Source organism: Pinus tabuliformis, chromosome 9 (assembly GCF_031772625.1).
Source record: "Pinus tabuliformis cultivar Carrire ecotype Pingquan chromosome 9, CPIR1, whole genome shotgun sequence".
Classification (NCBI taxonomy): Eukaryota; Viridiplantae; Streptophyta; class Pinopsida; order Pinales; family Pinaceae; genus Pinus; species Pinus tabuliformis.
Genome location: NC_142307.1, coordinates 235869545 through 235885036, shown reverse-complemented (window position 1 = coordinate 235885036; position 15492 = coordinate 235869545).

The following is a 15492-nucleotide window of genomic DNA, read 5'->3' as shown; positions in this document are numbered from 1 at the left end:
CCCTATGCATTGAATTTCGTCCTTCCGTTCCTCCTCTTCACTTTACTACAAATTCAATATAAAGCTGCATGTTATTGTGTGTCAGACACTAGAGCCAGATGTTTCTCTTTAAGGTTGGCCCGATTTACCACCTGAGCATTTGGATCCATGTATCGACTTGAGTTTACCTGGATGACAGACTATTGAACCAATCCCCCTTTATTCTCTTTTAATTACGTGATAGTTGGAGTGATGTAGAAACCCCCTCACAGATAATCTTCCATGCCCTCCTCTATTCAAGATGTCCTAGGCACTGGTCTACAATCAACCCAGAGGCTATCTCTAGGAAGCTTTCTATGTCTCACGAAGCACTTGTGCTATGGGTGCTAAGAAAAGCGACAACATCTTTCTGGCGATGTTGCCGGGGAATGGATTATAATATTTTTCTCTTGGGTATGACAATTTTTTACATTACTCTATTAGGTGAGCAAGGGAAGTGTGGGTTGAATATCTCTCACCTTGGCGACTCAACTGTTTCAATTTTATGGTAAACATCTTAGTGACTCCACTGTCCATATCTCTATTTGATCATCCTAGCTTTCAAGCAACCTCATACTCACTCTGATGATAAAGTAGCAGAAAGCTTTCCCTACCTTTGAACCTGAGATCACCCACCTAGGAAGGATTTCAAAATGGCCATTCCTGAATTCCTGGCGAATCAATTTGCTCCACTGAATTTTTCTTCTATCATTGGTTATCCCAATCATGTCCCTTAGTTTTCATGAATGGAATACATATTTTCCTAAATTCAATGGAAACACAGATAGAAGGTTGGACCAACACCTTAAGGATTTTCATGAATGCATGGAACAACAAGGTATCATTTTCGAAGATGCGCGAATGAAATTGTTCATGTACTCGTTAGAAGATGATTTTAGAATTTGGTACTGAACAATACCTCGTGGCAACATATCTTCATTAAAATGTTTCCATATAGCATTCCATCATTATTACAAAATATTATATCCACCGAATGATTTGTTTGAAGATTATTGCACACATTTTAATGATGAAGACATTCCTAAGGTTGATGACCCCGCTAAAGATGTTTGTGGATCTCCACTCCAGGAAAAAATATACTTGCATCAAGAAGCATCACCTAATGAGCAAGAAAGAGAAGAAGTAAACCATCGAGCTGCAAATAAACCCTCAGAGATCTTATTCTACCAAATTTGATGTTTCTCCTTCCCATGATGAATACAACTCTGATGGAGAGTCAAGTGATGCAGAGAAATAATGCTTCCAATCATGGGAAGCTGCATAAGAAGAGGAGGCCCACCAGGAGGTTAGAAAAGAGGCTCCAGTTTACAATGCACATCCTTCACCTAGAGAATAGGATCAAGAACCTCCCCCGATTTATGATTCATATCATTCAGAGGAGGATGAGATGGTTGAGGATTGTCAAATGGATTTGTTTACTAGCAAGTGGGGAAGAGGCTTCCAGCAACCAGTTTTGCTCAAAAAATCTAAAGCTGAGGAGCCGAACCATATTTGCGACTACCCTAACCAAGAAAATATTGGTCAGTAGACTTTACATGAAAAAAAGGCAGCTGCAAATATTTCTTGTCAGTTTTGTGACCCTGTATATGACTACATGATGAAATTCTTAAGTCAGCAACAAAGGTTGTTCCTAGAGCATGTATTAGGATTTTCAGTTGAATATTTTCCATGGTGCATACTTGTTTTGTTTTTTAAATTTCAACAACATGAAGGCATTAGGTCCAGCAAGCAAATGCTGACCTGGCTCCATTGGAGGGTTGAACTCACTTAGGTGAATCAAGCCATGTATATAAGTAGGAGTTTATATAAATAAGCTCGCTAGTTGAGTATTTACTTTACAATTGTTAGAATTTTTATTTTTGCATTCTAGTTTGATGAGGAAAGTACTCCAAGAAAATGAAGTTCCATGGAGATTTTCTGGTTGTATAGATTCATTATATTTCTGACTCCATGCCCAATGGTGAAGGATACTGGTCTACAGGTTCTCAGCACCTTGCCAACAAGGCACTGTCCCCAATTGGAGCCAATGTTGTCACTCACTGCATTATGAGTTTTTAGTTGTCCAAAGTGCCAAAGAGAGTAGTGAAGTTTGAATCCATATCATGAGCCACAAAAGATCTCAAAGCTAAATGAGACCCTCTCTATTGGATAGTGCTCAGGATAGGCTTTCCAACAGTGGGTGGAAATCCAAAAATGGTTCTCTGGATAACAAGTTAGAGCAGATTTGAAGATACCCTTTGATAGCTAGAAAACAAAGAGGAAAAGACCAAGGGGAGGCTAATCGCAATCACAGTTTCCTAAGAGTAGCGGCGAGGGAAAGGAAAAAGAAACTTGTGATCAACGATCGCTGATAACGGTGATCGCAAATGATGGAGGTCCTTAGCCCATAGTGTATCGTAGACTGGATGTCCCGACAGTCAAGCGTATCGGTGATCGACGATCACAGTTAGTAATGACATGGAATTCAACGCTTCATGTAGCAGAGCTTTGATATCGGAAAATCGACGATCGGCGGGTCCAACAGTCCGTTCTTAAGGAATTACGGATGAATAAGCCGATAGTGTTAAAGCAGGAGGGGAGGGCCAATGCCAATTTACAAAGGAAATCAAGTGCAAAAATAAAGGCAAGCAGACACTTTTCTCTCTCCTCCAGGGGGCCACGTGGCAGAATACCATTCGTCCCTAAGAATCCACATGGAAACTAACGTTAGCATGATGTGGCAGTACAAAGGACACATGGCACACAAATTTGGCATTTCACGGGTCCTATGGGGGCGTATCTGGGTGAATCATGTCACCACTCAGGAAATGCCACATGGAACTGATGACGTCATCAATCCCGTAGATCGACGATCGGTGAAGGTAAAAGGTTGCAAATCCAGTTAAAAGTCTCTGATTGCGATTTGCGGTAAAGGGGGCTCGGATAAGGGGTTTGACACATGATCACATGGAGGGCCAAAGGACCAAGGGCTAAGCACAAAAGGGGCCAATCGTGCACATTGGCGATTGCTCAGGTCAAAGTTCCTCCTCCGCCGAAGTCCCTTTTTACTTGTGATTGCGATATGCGGGAAATCTCCCGGATGCAATATTTTATGTGATATTCCTTATGGAAGTTTCACGTCTGGACAATCGACAAGCTCTACGAAGTATGGTAGGAAGGCCCTCTCCTATATTGAGAATACGGTATCCCGGGTGGGACCATTCCCGTAGATCAGTGATCGTAGGTGTCAAGGAGAGATACCAAAGGTGACCGTTAGAAACCACCGATATGTGGGATTCTATGCAACAAAGGAAAAAGACCCCCAAAGGGGAGTCCAAAGGCCTTAGCACTCTGGTGAGCTCCAGTATTGTAGCAATAATGCTACAACTCCTGGGGCTTCCTGTCTCTCATTTTATCAACCCGGTAGTTCGTACAAACTTGGAAGCGACGGTGCTATATGCACAAGTACTAGCTCTTGTCGCAGCTGTCACTTGGTCAGCTGGCACAAGTCCACTAGGGCTCAAGCCAACTTCTATAGGCTCTCAGAAGAAGCTTGCTAACTGATGGACGAAAGCTATTCTTAAAGGAAAGCTACTCTACTTGACAAACTGAACTGAAAGCAAATCAAAGCATGTAAACCTAGGAAACCCTAATTTAACTAGTCTAACCTCTACAATGCAAAGAATGTGAATGAAACTTCAACCAAGGCTGCTGTTACCTCTAATAAGTGCAAATGCATGGATCTAAACTACTTGCATCATGAAAGACATGTTTTTGTATTTTTCCTTTAAGTGTGTGGAATGATTGTGATTTTGTGCTAACTAGGGTTTGGTTGTGCAGATGGGATGGAGAAGGAAGGAAAGAGTGGGACAGGTTGGGGAGGCTAGGAGAGGTTCCTAGGGATCCTTAGCATCCATCCACAGAGTTTCCTCACATTCAGAAGCTCGGCAACCGAGTGAGTGGCCTCCTACAGGAAGTCTGCAGGGGATCCTACAGGATACTCTGGTTTCTACAGGATGTCTACAAACGGCTACAGGATGACCTACCGTGAGTGTTTGGCGTGATGGAGGAGTGATGAAATGGTAGGGGGAGATGTGTAAGGTAGGAATGAGGCTGGTGATGGCTGTAGAAGTGGAGGAATGGGGATAGGGAGTGAATGTAGGGAGTAGGTTGGAAGATAGAGGGCTAGGTCAACGAAAGGGCTAGAGAATGGAAGTACGTGAGGAGTGAAAGACTTTGGGAGATGACAGAGCGGAGCAGGGGTCAAAGATGTGTTTGCATGCGTGATCAAGATGGAGGACGAAGTGATGGAACGAGAGAAAGCAGTGTAGATGAAACAAATGCTTGTGACTGTTACCAAACCGAAAATGCATTAACCTAAACTACCTGTGCTTGTAAATTCAATGAACAGCAATCCAAAACGCGAAGGAGAATGTGCATGAAGCTGTGGTAAAGGAGTGTGGTGCAGGTGTGAATCATGTGGAAGCATCTAACATAACGTGACTGTGTTTGCAGCAATCATGAAATAAAGAAATGCGTATTTTTGGTGGTTATTCATGGACTGCACCCCAATCCCAAATGAGATGGCAGTGAGCCTTAACAACCTTTTTGCTGGAGCTCCAAAGGATTATATCTATCCTCTGCTAATCTAACTAAACAACTGAAAGCAATTCAACCATAAACTAGTCCTATCTATGCTCATGAAAAAGACTAATTCAACAACCTGTAATTCAAATTGCATGTGAAAATGAAAACTCAGAGTGCTGAAACGAAATGCAAACAACACTACAGCAGAGGGGATCTATGGCTCTCAGGTTGGGCCCTAACCTGAGAGCTATAGTCTCCTTAAGAAAACTCAGAGCTAGATCAAAATCTGCCTTCTTTATTCATAATCTGATGTTATGCCAAAACTGGCTTACAACAAGAACTAACACCGAGCTGTGCTCCAAAATTACAATAGTAATGCGAAAGTTTCAACAACCTATCAAAGGCTACGGCCTCTATACTTATGCAAAACAGTGATCCAACAAGTGTCCTTGATTTTAGGAGCTCGACTGTCCAACTAGAGTTTAACTGTTGATCCTGTAGGACAGTCATAAGTGCTGTTCCTGTAGAACAGTTGTAACTGCTGTTCCTGTAGAACAGCTGGCTGCTTCTAAGCTCGGAGGGGAGATGGATTGGAGCTCGGAGTTCTTGGTGGGAATAACGAGGAATGTCCTCAAGACCGTGGACATCCTCTCCTAAAAACTAGCAGTGCCACCTCGTTGTCTCCTTGTCTCCTTTTTTCGTTGTCTTTTGCTCCCTTTTAATGCCAAAACCTGGAATCATAATACATTAGTCACGTAGATAGAGTGCCTACCCTTCTTCCTACAAACAACATGAACAAACTAAGAAATGCATGCATAAGCAATAAAAAATGAATGGTTTGAGCAAGTATAATAGGCCAAAATGAGCCCAAATTGTACCAAAATTGGGGCTCATCATCACCCCCCAGCTGAACCATTTGCTCATCCTTGAGCAACTCAATCAAGATCCTCGTCCTTCATGGCTTGCACTGCTCCCCTTACATCCCAAGCTTCTGTGGTGATGTCCTCTTTGTTGATATGAAACCCGGCTGTTTGGTCCACCTTTTCCCATTGTGCATTGTCATCTTTCTCTGTACTTCCTTCAGCCAATCCTAGCAGCAATGGGGGGCTGAGTTTAAGGCCAATCCAGCTGGCCTGAAGTCTTTGCATGGATTTCTTGTAAAGGTCCACTCTTGCCAATGCTTCCCTCATCCGGGTCGGGGTATGGTACTCCCGGATCTTCAAACTATGTGCCAAGGTATGCCACCTGCGTGCACATGCGTGGGCAGCAGTTTCTCCCAATAATCTGTCCATATCTTCAAAGTGGGCTATTGCTTGGGCCTGCTGGTCCATAAATCTCAAGGAAGTTGTGGGATCATTAGACAACTGTTGGCGGGCTGAGATGAGGGCAACCAGATTCTCTGGTTCTGCTCGAATGTACAGTGGCTCTCGCACTTCTCGGCTCATAACCGATTTTTCTTCGGTTGCTCTCTGATCCTCATGATTTAACCATGAAGCGAAGGCCATCAACTGCATATCACCCAAGGCGATATTGGGATCCCAAGAGACTTCATTAGGCAAAACCAGATTGTGGATGTAGAATTCTGCTAGCTTGGCTTTGTCTTCTGCTGAGCTAATATTGCATAATTCGGCAAATTGCTGTGGGCTATGGATTTGTGCAATACCTCTTTATGCTAATGTGTTTATCTGGAACTGTAGCCACTGATCCTTTAAGTACAACCCATAAGACTTTGCAGGATGTCTGCACTGCAGGGCTTCCATGGCCCAACTGGCCATGCAGGCCAGTTGTGTTTCCTTTTGTTTCAGCTGCTCTTTCAGAGCTTGTGTTTCAATTTGGCCCTGTTGTCTTGTTTTCTGTAGAAGTGTAATTGGCCCCTCAAGATGGGTGGTCAGCTCTTGTTTCCCTTGCTGCTCATTTGTGGTGTCCTTGGAGGAGGTTCCTACCCCTGCCCCTAGCTCCTGTAGCTGCAATTTCAACTTCTGGTTTTCTTCCTGTAGAAGTGCATGTTGGCAGCTAGCCACATGTTTTGCCATGGTGAATTCACTCCTGACCTTCCTGAGTTGATCTTGTAAAGGGCCTATGTCTGCCACACCCTTTGATTTAGCGATCTGCATCCATGTGTGGGAACAGACTCTTTCTTTCTCTAGTTCGAAAAATAGAGGTACAGTAAATTTTTGCGGTATGATCTTTCCCGCCTCCAAGAAGGTGTAGTAGGAGTTCAGATTCGGTGAAGGGCTAGGTTCAGGGATATGTTCTCTTTCTTCCTCTCCAGGAGGTGCTAGCTCACCCTTCTTTGGTGACGAGGGTCCTTCCCCTTCTCTTTGTTCGGTTTCCTGTAGCCGAGCCAAGGTATCCTGTAGGACATTTTCGGCTTCGTGTAGCCGGGTTTTTTCATCCAACAGATCTACCCTTTCTTGCCATGTGCTCTTCTTTGGACTTCCCTTTTCGTAGGTAACTGTAATCTTTGAGGGTGATTTCTCTTTGGGAGAAGCAGGGGTGTCTTCGATGACAATTGGGCTGCTGGACTGCGTCTGTGGTTTCCCTGTTTTTATCCGAACACTTCTCCGGGCTTTGAAGTAGAGAGGAGGGTCCCTCTTCCTCTTCCCTTTTGGCTTGGGTGGCGTACTGAGGCCAGCTAATACAGCCGCTGCCTCCCTGGCCAGAACATCCACCCTCTGCTCCTTTAATTTTGATTTTGCATGGCTTCCTGTAGAAGCCTGTTTCTGTGCTTTTGCGCTTCCTGTAGAAGCTGTTTTCAGGCTTCCTGTAGAAGCCTGCTTCTCCTTTCCTGTAGTGACGGGTGTCTTCACTTTCGCTCGCTTTGCTGCAGGGGTTTTATCTTTTTGTTTGCTTGTGAGTGCTGGAGAGGTAATTGGGCTGACGTGGCCTGCCCCAACTTTGTCCCTTCTGCTCTTTGACCTTATTTCCCTCGCTGACAGGATGGGGGAGTCAGCCTTTTCTTCAGCATCTTTTTCTTCGTGTTGCTTCTCCTGCATGGTAGTCGGGGTACTTGGGCTAGTTTCCTTCTTTTCCTCGGCCTCTGCTTCTCGTTCTTCACCGCTGGAGGAGCCACTAGCTTCGACTAGCATTTTTATGTCCCCATCTCGTGTTAGATTCCTAAATGACTCCCAGGAGAGGGGAACTTTATATGAGTGCAGTGCATCCTCCACAAGCAATTTGATCAGCCCATGGTGTGCGACTTGATCTGGTATACCATCTTTGAGCTTTGTAGCGCACTCAATCAAGGACTGCAGGAGATAATAAGGGATGCTCAGCTTTTGCTCTACAGGAAGGTCAATTCGGTGCCTCAACTCAGTGAGTAACCGAAAGTGGTATGCATACACGATGCTGAACCGGCCTTCACAAGTAATATATTTCATGATTTGCAAACTGACTTCATTCCAAGGTGGTGATAAACTCGTTCTTCTTACCCCGTTTTTATCCTCCGAGAATTCTTCCTCAGGTGGAAAGAATTCTTTCTTTGCTTGCTGGCTCTGCTTCCGCTCTTCTTTATCCCACGGCAGACCCATGGGCAGTTCTGTGATTCGACTTATATGCTCTGGGGTGAGTTGGAGGCTGAGACCTCTGAAGCTTACTGTGGCCAGTGTCTGGGATTTAGGCTTCAATGCCTGCAAGAATTCCTCGGCTACTTCATCATCGTAGCCCTGTAGCTTATCACAAAAAGGCATCCATTGTGCTCTGGTAAAGAGCTCTACCACTGCTGGATTTCTCCTTAATTTGGTGGAATCTGTGGGTTCTCGCCTGATAAATCCACCCGGCATGATGCACAATTTTCTTAACCGGAGGTGGTGATGGTGGAAGAGAGTTTAGTTTCAGTGACAGAGTGCAGAACAATGCGTATAACTCACAAAATTTTTACAACACAGTCTAACCACGCAACAATCCTGTAGAATTGCAGTATGGGCACACAGACAACAATTTGTCTACTTTCTCATTTACCCAGACAGTAACTGACAATCCTACCACCTTAAATGAGCAATTGCATGAGAAGTCCAGGGTTACCTCGTTACTCGGCCACCTTTTTTTACGTGAACACCCGCGTTCCTGTAGAAGACTGCGTCCTGTAGGACTGCGTTCCTGTAGAAACTGTTCCTGTAGGAGCAGTGTGCAAACTTCGGGGAGGACTGCAATTGGACTGCGGTTGAGGTGCGGTTCACTGGTGTTCTGGTAACCAACAACTCGGTGTATCAAGGTGCAGAGCCGATCGGAATAGCCACTCGAGTTCGAAGTGGTGGTTGATTGAATGCATGTCAAAATCTAGCCGATTAGATTTTGAATCGGCGCGATCCGTGGCGCGGGGGACAGCTCATCCCCCGCCGGACCGTTGAGCGACGTCATCAACCACTCACTGGCGTATTCACTTGCTGCCGCATTCATTCCCACAGATCTGCCGCCGCCTTTTTCTGTTGAACTCATTCCCACGGATTCTCACGTGCGTGCTGCTGATTTTTTCGTGACCGCCACCCGAACATTCGACTATACCATAACTAGCCGACGTGGCCAGTCAACTGGCCATACGGCTGCTCAACCATTCACTCTTACGCCATGCAAACAAATCAAAGTAATATTCATGCGATTTGATGGAGAGAAGGTTGAGACACTTACCTGCGCGCGTCTGCACACGATTTTCAGTTTTTGGACGACGGATATACCTGCTGCACGCGGCTTACGCAGACCCGGAGGCTCATGGTTACAGGTTGCTGACGCTGGAGTGGATGGTTTTGCTTTCATGCGCCCGCGTTTCATCTCGGATGGCAGTGCTGTGGACGGTATTCACTCCAGCAGGTTGAACTGTTACAAGATCCCCGTGAGGGGTCTCGTCACAGTCCTTTCTCCTTGGGTGCATGCTGCACGCTGGCGGTTCTGGCTTCTCGATCACGATCCCAACGCTCTTGATGCATATGGTAGGAGATCTCGTCATTTGTTACCTTTGGAAATGGCTTGCCCGCGAGAAATCATCGATTTTATTTGTGGGTGCAGGGACTTGGCCGCATGTCGACATGGGTGGTGGAGCAAGGTAACAGCGTCGTGCATGGGCCCAAAAGAGGCTTGCATGCGTCCACACCAACCCGTAGTCATCAGATCTGCTCATGAAACGCATTCTGGGCCGTTCTGAGCTTCTACAGGAAGTTTCCTGTAGAAATACAGAGCTTCCTGTAGACAGGCAGCTCTTCCTGTAGAAATTTGCACCTTCCTGTAGAAACTGGCACCTTCCTGTAGAAAATCGCACCTTCCTGTAGAAAATCTGTGTCTTCCTGTAGGAGACTCAATCTATAATGAAAGTGCACATACCTTGAAGAACATAAGCATTCTTGGAGGAGGTGCTGGTGAGGTGTCCTGGCTGCATGATAAGGACTTTTGGCCTTGAGTTGAGAGGCTTCCTCTCCTCCATAGAACACCTGCAATCTGTATGCAAACAACTTATGGATCTTGTTTTTTCTTTTTGTTTTTTTTTTTTTTGAAAGATAGCAGGGGCGCCTCAAGGAGGTTTTCACCCGTGCCATCTGCCCTGAGCGCTCAAAGAGGTTTTCACTCAAGGATCTTTATCTCTTTTTTTTTTTGTTTTTTTTTTGGAAGATAGCAGGGGTGCCTCAATGAGGTTTTCACCCCTACCACCTGCCTTGGGCGCCTCAGAGAGGTTTTCACCCAAGGATCTTTATTATTATTATTATTATTATTATTTTTAGATGCTTCAGGGTGTGCCCAAAGCAGGGGCAGGACCCTTCTCTATGACCAATACTGCCTTCTCCATTGTTTTGATGAACTCTTGTCTTGAGGGAGGCTTCCTGTAGATCTTCAATCGATGCCCATTGACAAGCATGGGAATGGCTTCCTCATCAATGGTTCGAATGAGGACAGATCCATTGTCATGACACTTTTCCACTGAATATGGTCCCAGCCATCTAGTTCTCAACTTCCCCTTGAAATCTTTGTATCTGGAATCATACAACAAAGCCCAATCTCCCGGGAAATTGCTTGTCATGGAGATGTTGGTCATGCCACACCTTCCTCTGAAGTTGAACCACTTCTGAGTGAAGGAGGGCCTGCATGCAGTGCTCATCCAGTCCATTCAGCTGCAATAACCTTTCTTGCTGTGCATGGCTGAGATCTAGGTCCAGCTGAGCTGCCATCCTCAAAGTGTTATACTCAAACTCAATGGATAGCAAAGCTTTCTTCCCATAGACCAGCTCATAAGGTGTGAAGCCGGTGGTGGTCTTCCAAGTGGTGTTGTAAGCCCATGTGGCTTCAACCAGGCGATCTGCCCACTCTTTTCTGCTGCTGCTCACCACTTTGGTCAAGATCCCCTCTAATGCTCTATTGGTGACTTCCACCTGCCCATTTGCTTGAGGATGATAGGGGGTGGAAGTCCTATGCTTGATCTTGTGATGAGCCAGTAAGTCTTCAACCAAGTAGGATGTGAACTGGCTCCCTTGATCGGTCACCAGCTCTCTTGGGTAGCCAAACTTGTAGAAGATGTTCTCTCTTAAGAACTCGACCACCTTCTCTTTTGTTGCTACTTTGATTGCTTTAGTCTCTGCCCACTTTGTCAAGTAGTCAGTACACACAATGATGTAGGATCTCTTCCTCAAAGAGGGATTGATTGGACCCACAAAGTCCATGCCCCACTTCTCAAATGGCTCAAGAGTCACTTGAGGTTGGAGAGGCATCTCATCCCTTTGGGTCAGTTTCCCCATTCTTTGGCATTGGTCACACTGGCTGACATATCTTCTAACATCTTGATGAAGTGTGGGCCAATAGTAGCCTGCCTGCAGGATCTTGAAGGCAGTTCTCTTTGCTGCAAAATGCCCTCCACAAGGCCCATCATGACAAGTGAGGAGGATATCAAAGACTTCCTCCTCCCTTACACAACGCCTTAAGATCTGATCGGGGCCAAGCTTGAACAGGTTGCCCCCGATCCAAGTAAATGAGGCACTTTTTCTGATGATTCTGCTCTTCTCTTTTGAAGAGAGGTGCGGAGGGAACTGAGCTGAAACAAGGTAGTTTTCTATATCAGCAAACCATGGAGAGAGTACTGAGATAGCAAATAGATGCTCATCAGGCATCTGGTCATCCACCGTCCCATCTTCATCTGCAGACAAATCCAATCTAGATAAAAAGTCAGCAACAACATTTTCTCTACCTGGTTTATCTACAATGGTTAAATCAAACTGCTGCAATAAAAGTAACCATCTAATAATACGAGCATTCACATCTGGTTTATTCATCAAATATCTAATAACAGCATGGTCAGTATGTACAAATGTTTGATATCCAGTGATATAATGACGGAACTTGTTTAGTGCATGGACTACAGCTAAGAACTCTTTCTCGGTTACAGTGTAATTCAGCTCTGCTTTGGACAAGTTTTTGCTAACGAAGTAAATGGCATATGGAAGCTTTTGCTCAACTTGTCCTAAGGCTGCACCTATGGCTTTGTTCGAGGCATCAATGTGGATGTGGAAAGGTAGGGCCCAGTTTGGACCTCTCAGGATTGGTGCTGACACCAACTTGTCCTTTAACTCATTCAAACTCTTCTGACAATCGTCAGTCTGTTATAGACATTTTTGTGCCTCACAACATGGAGCATGAAATGTCGATAATTACAGGGATCCAAAGTCCCTAAACATGTTGTTCTTACCCCTAGAGGAACAAGGTCAACAAACCACAGCACTTCCCATCAGTTCTCCACCTGAAAAACACTCAAAAACAGGCTATTTTTGGATCATGTCAGCTGCTCCACTGAGCATCTGCGCTGAATGTCAACTGCTCCTCCTTGTACCTGCGCTGAAAGTCAAAACTAATGAAGGCTACCTGCGCTGGGCGAGATTGGCCAAGTGGCACAGTCATTCTGCAAGGTGTTAACTGCCCAGGAAGCTTCCAAACTGACACTTGGTTCAAGGGATTCGCCCTATGATGAGTAAGAAGGTCTTGATCTCCAAGTGGAAGCAAGATTCTCCAAGTGGACTCAAGAACTGAAGATTAACTAAAGTGGGAGAGGACACTAGTCAGCTTTATGCCAGCCTCAAGCTGACTCATCCTTTCTCCAAATCTCCTATATATAGAGCTCTTCTATGAGGTCTAAGGAGGCTGGAATTTTGTGCAAAGTAAGGAAGTGCTGTTGGTTTACAGTTAGAGCTATTGGGTGATTGCTTTTATAGAGGGGAAGAGGAGATTTCTTGCTGCTGGGGAGGTGCTGCTGGATTGGAGCCATTGATGGTTGTAACCTTCTCAGAATCCTTTTACTTCTATCAATAAAGCTTTGAATATTCTCCTATATACTTGTATTGCATTGATGTATTGTATTTACTTGTATATCTGATTCACTCTAATCCATGCATCAGTTATGAGTACATGTTTCTTGTAGTTTCCCTCTCTTGTTTGTGCAGGATCTTTGTGTAGCTGGGCCGGCAAGAGAACAAGGAGCTGGGAGCAAGGGACGAAGAGAGAGGACAAGATCGACAAAAGCGAAGGATATCGGTTGGTCAATCTTTTCTTCCTTCTCTGTACTTTCATAAAGGAAAAATATCAAAGCTTTACTTTCAGTTGTTGCTAAGGAACTATCACCCTTAGAGTAGGGATAGGGTCATTCCGAGTCGGATACTTTTCCCCACAACAAACTGGCGACTCCGCTGGGGATCGTATCCGTTTGATTGTATTTGTAGTTTCTTTGCTATTCATTTCCTGAAGAAAAGAGTACCAAATCGAAAAGCTTTTGACTATATCAAAAGCGAAGTAGAGGGGCTGCTACTCTTGCTCATTTTCTGAGCAGATTCATGATTTGAAGAGCTGATCTACAAAAGACTCTTGTGCTCTTTGTGATAGCTTTTCATCCTCTTGATCATCTCTTAGCTTGTACTTGACCTATAGCTTTTTATTTCAGCAAAAACAGTGAATTTTTGAGCTTTTTATGACCCGGAAATCCTTGTAAACGCAACTCTCGTGTCTCAGTGCAGGCTGTCCAAAGGCAGTCTGCATTTCAGCGCAGGTACTCCCTTCGGGAACTGCGCTGAGAGTCAGTTTGACAGACCAGAGCCTGCGCTGAACCAGTTAGGCTATGTCTTCCTGAGGTTTCCCACTGAGTCTTAGCCCTGTTTTCACTGTTATTTTGCTGCTGATTGCTTGTCATTTGTACTTGCTGTAAACCAACTTTCCTTGACATTATTCCGCCTCAGTTGTGTGATGAAACTGTGATTGTTCTTTCAGTATTTCTTGTTTCGGTTACAGTTTCCCATTGTGAAAAGCGAACCAGTATAGCTGTGGCCTCTTAGATCCTGAATTGCAAAAGTGTCTTTATGATCTTAAGAGCTAGTTTTGTTACTGTTCATGGCTGTTTGAGTTTGTTTGTTTTTCATTTTTTGGTTTGAATCTATACATTTCCAGTGTCTAAACAAGTCGATCTTAAGGTGTCTTTTGATTTTGGACAAGCTTGTTTACTTTCGCTTGAAATTAGATTCAAAGTTATACAACAGTTTCCTTTTTGTCTTACATCAACATTAAGGATAAAGAAAAGAAATATCTGCATTGTGCATGTGCATTATTGACAGTTTGCATGTTGATTTAGGAAAAAGTGCATTTAGTGTGTGTTCTATGATCTGTGTGAAAAGTTGATGTCTTTCTTTTCCCTCAGTAGATTAAGGTTTTCAAAGTTGAAAGATTGAAAAGTTTTGCTTCTCATCTTAGATTGCATTTAGGAAGTTGTATATATACATCTCGTGGTGATCCTTAAAGGCAAACTGCTAAGCAAGATCAACATTAAAATAAATCCAATTTACATAACAACGCTTTGTAACATAACGCAAACATCTAGAGGTCTAGGTAGAGACGTGTTCCGGCGTCGTTAAACATAGTGACTGTCGATCTCTACGAAGGTGGGTGATTCCTCCTGAGAGTCGGTGGCACTAATACGGACTTGTGCTCCCACGTACCGTCGCGTATATATTGGGAGACCCCTATAGGCAATTATCCTTTATCCATAGGAAGCCGTGTCGACCGCCCTACTGATCGCGATGCAGTGAACACAGCATTCACGAAGATCGACCACCCGTACCGTAAAACGTATTCTGTGGTTTCGCGAAAAGTTTGGCACACCCTCTGCCTAGATCTCCAGAGCAGTTTCTTTTGGCCTTTTTCAAACTCTATAACTGAAAAAGTCCAACCGAGCATTTGTCACTTCGGGCTCGTTAAAACATCGAAGGCGACTAGAGTCATCTTTAGCTTTTTTTCGACTCTTAAAACATGAAAAAGCAAGTTTGTGTCTGAAAGCGTCGTTAATAAAATTTATTTTAAGCGGAACAAAATCACCTGTTATTCCCACGTTGATCTTTCAGTTGAAAAGTATGGAGCCCACCAACCGAGGAGGCAACCTTGGCGGAAGTCCAAATCCCTTCTCCTCTTGGGGAGATGTTGGTGCGCCTCATATGGCAACATTGTCACTTCCAGGATTGACAATCGGCCTCCCTGTATGGCTCTTTTCAACTAATGTAGTCCAGATCGCCACCAATCCTGAGCAGTCGAATAAACAGTCAGAACAGTCTAGAACTACCCACCAGCCTTCCACTTCTTACAATACTTCCTCTGATCCTTCATCTTCGCAAGGTAGAGTTGGCAAAAGTCAGCCTCCCAAGGAGAAGAAGGAAAAGAAGAAGAAAGAAAAGAAGAAGAAGGAGCCTAAGGCGACTGGGGGCAAGCAAAAGACATCTGACGAAAACCCACCCACTGCACAGACCGGGCCTAAATCCCCATGTGTCATATGTAGAGGAGACCATTTCCACAGAGATTGTCCCTGTATTCCCCGGATACTAAGGGACTGGTCCCCTCGTCTGCACAATTCGGGGGCATCAACCTCTGACAATCAGGTTGATGGCT